The following is a 3,584-nucleotide window of genomic DNA, read 5'->3' on the forward strand; positions in this document are numbered from 1 at the left end:
TAAATAATGTCTAGTTAAAAACTAAATCAAAATAGTAGTAAATAAAGTCCAACTAAATCAAAATAGTAGTAAATAAAGTCCAACTAAATCAAAATAGTAGTAAATAAAGTCCAACTAAATCTAAACAGTAGTAAATAAAGTCCAACTAAATCAAAATAGTAGTAAATAATGTCTAGTTAAAAACCAACAACATCAAATAGTAGTAAATAATGTCTAGTTACAAACCAAATCAAAATAGTAGTAAATAAAGTCCAACTAAATCAAAATAGTAGTAAATAAAGTCCAACTAAATCACACAGTGCTCCCCGTTGTGCAGTTACGCCTGTCATGCCCTACTTGTCTACAGATCTTGCAACTCCTTTGTCGCCTGGGTTGATCAGGTTCATTTTCGTCCATCTGGTATTGTATTCTTGCTTTTCTATACCGACCGCGAGAACGAGGAACAAATTGCCCCACTGAACACTCCAATGTCCATGGTGGTATCTCCCAGTAGTCCTGGTGCCTAAGTGAACGAAAACCAAAAGAATACTGTTTCACCCAATTTGACTTCAAATAGTTCTTACTCACAAGGCGTAGAATGTTATCTCCTCGAACTCTAGCAACTGCCGCAGCGTGAGAACAAGGCAACCTCCACATCTGCCATTTCCCACAACTACACCTTCTTCTCAAATACTTGACCTCATAAGAGTTTCCACCCTTCCCTTTGGATCGTGCTTCCGATAAGACATCATACCTGCCCTTCAGAGTGTTGACTCGTCTAACCACATGTTTTCGGCCTCTTGCATCATTTTCAGTCAATTTGTCATGCGCCCACGGAGTCAACTCAGTTTGGCATTGTGCCGCTTCTGTTGATCTTGTCTGGAACCACTTAATTGTTCTCTAAAATGTTAAATCGATACAAGCCCTAATAGGTAGATCTCTGGCTCCTTTCAAGACGTTGTTATATGCCTCTACCATGTTCGTCGTTGCTTCACCCCATCTACGACCTTTGTCGTATGCCATTGTCCATTGCTCTGCATCAATACGCCCAAGGTACTCAACTGCCTCTGGGCTAACATTCCCTAGGTGGCGTCTTTTCCTGAAATATTTTCTCACCTTTGTGGCTATCCCCATTTTCCACACTAGACCCTTCACCCTCACACCCTTGTGATGCTGCAACACATTTTTTCGTACATATACTAAGCAAAATCGGTGTATTCCTCGGGGTGGTTGTTCCCATATATCAGACTCCATTGCATTCAACATTCCTGGGTGTCTATCAGATATAATGCAAACATCTCTATCGCCTTTCATAACATGAAGTTTGATTAACTTCATAAACCAATTCCAACTATCACTTGTTTCATTATCAACAATTGCATAAGCAACAGGTAAACACTTCTTGTTTGCACCAAATCCAACAGCGCAAAGAAGTTTACCTTTGAGTCTGCCCCGCAAATGAGTTCCGTCAACTGCTAGCACTGGCTTGCAAAGCTGAAAAGCCTCCACACACGGCCCGAATGCCCAAAATACATACTTGAAAAACTTTCGTGTCTCGGTACTATGTCGTTCATCATGATGCCACTCAACAATTGTTCCACAGGTGCGCTTCTGCAACTCAATCATATAACTAGGCAAATCTTCGAATGATGACTCCCATCCACCAAAAGCAAGCTCTATAGCCATCCTCCGGGCATACCATGCTTTCTTGTAGGATATTTCAACATGATACTTTTGCTTCACATCCTCAATAATGGAATTAGGCGTATACCCGGGGTCCTTTAGAATATGATGCTTAACACACAAAGCCACCATATCTGATGAGACGTTGGCGTGGTCCCTGGAGTTGGGATTACCTACACAAGTGTGTCTATCAGTCCATTGTCTGATTTCCCATTTGCGGTCGTGCTTCCTCAATGTTGCTCGAAGTTTCCAAATACAAACTGTTTGATTGTGTCGTCTCCTATTTGAGCTCGTGCTCTCCGACTCTTTGGGTGGCTTCAAAGTTTTGCATTCCACATTCCACTTTGTTGGTTTACTTTCCACCACGTAGTATTCTTTTGTGGATGACTCCAAATGCCACAAAGTAACAGCAGTCTTCAATTGTAGCTTGGTATCAAATTTGGTTCCTAACCCAATCCGTGTAGGATTCTTCTCATCCCAAAACCAACTGCTAGATTCGGAATCATCATGGTTACTTTCATAGTAATTACCTTCTGTCGTCGGTAGAGTACGAAAATAAGATAACCCTGGATGCTCATACTCCTGCTCACTTGGCGGGACTACTGGGACGTACCTACGAGGCACATTCAATGTCTCATTGTCGGATGCATCTTGGTTTGCTTCTGATTCTTCACTCAATTCAGGTGGGGTTGTTGATTTTTCTGACACAAGGTCTTCAGATTCAGAATCGTCACTAACTTCATTATGGGGAGATAGTCCCCCATCCCCAAAACGAGACCCACCATCCCCAAAGCCAGGCCCATCATCCCCAAAACCATGCCCACCATCCTCAAAACGAGACCCACCATCCCCAAAGCCAGGCCCATCATCTCCAAAACCATGCCCATCATCCCCAACATTAGCCGGATCGTGACTAACTTCATTATGTCCAGATGGCCCATCATCATATTGTACTCTATCTTGAACTTGTCGTTGTCCCCTTCTAGATTGATAGACAATGACCGTATGTGGAGTACGTTGTTGTGCTAAATTAGCTTGATAGTCAACAAATAACTCAATTTGACCTGATTGAATAGCTGTTGCAAACATATCCCTCATATATGCATCGTAAAGTCGAACGCCCACAAAATGATATCCATTACCCACTTTAATTGCACGTTTCCATGTCAAACTAATCATATACTCACTCACATTGATTCCAATGCAATCACATATTCTGCTAACCAACTCATTATATGGAACAAACTCATCTAAGACAAGATATGCATTTGCCACGGGTGGCTCATAAGACAAACCAATTCCTCCAATTTGTACTATTCTTCCATCCCAATATAAAAGGACACAAATAGATTCTGTATCCATAATCCTGCAATACATACACAACTTTATCTCAAAATTTAAATAATTAAAAATAAACTATATACCAAATCTTACAAATTAACAATTCAAAAGACACTACTTACCAAACCTTATTATAATAACAACACATTGAACATACAATTTATACCAACAACCTTAAATTTTTTTTTTAGCCACAAACCCTAGAATCACAATTTTCACCATAAACTATGGATATAATGCTAAATTAAGAAGAAAGCACGTAACTTACCTTGAGGGAGAAACAATTAGATGAATTTGGGCGATTTATGCAAGAATTGGACGAAAATGTGGCATTCTTGGAAGGGATTCGCGGGCAAGGAGGCAGAGGGCAGAATGCTTCTGCCCCCGATTCTGTTCTGGCGTAGTTTTAATCAAGGGGAGAAACGCATTCTTAGAATGCGTATTTGAAATACGCATTCAGAATGCGTATTTCAAATACGCATTCTAAGAATGCGTTTCTCCACTCCGTTTTTTCTTTTTAATCGCGAACAAAACCGAGCTTAAATACGCATTCTAAGAATGCGTATTTGAGATACGCATTC

At 40.5% G+C, this 3,584-nt stretch overlaps 1 pseudogene; it reads right to left on the reverse strand.

Moving 5' to 3' along the window:
- Positions 1-291: 291 nt before the first annotated feature.
- Positions 292-2,760, reverse strand: LOC148933837 (uncharacterized; annotated as a pseudogene).
- Positions 2,761-3,584: the final 824 nt, after the last annotated feature.

Source organism: Salvia hispanica, chromosome 1, assembly GCF_029641045.1.
Source record: "Salvia hispanica isolate PSC_SH4W2 chromosome 1, Shi_PSC_v1, whole genome shotgun sequence".
Taxonomy (NCBI): Eukaryota; Viridiplantae; Streptophyta; class Magnoliopsida; order Lamiales; family Lamiaceae; genus Salvia; species Salvia hispanica.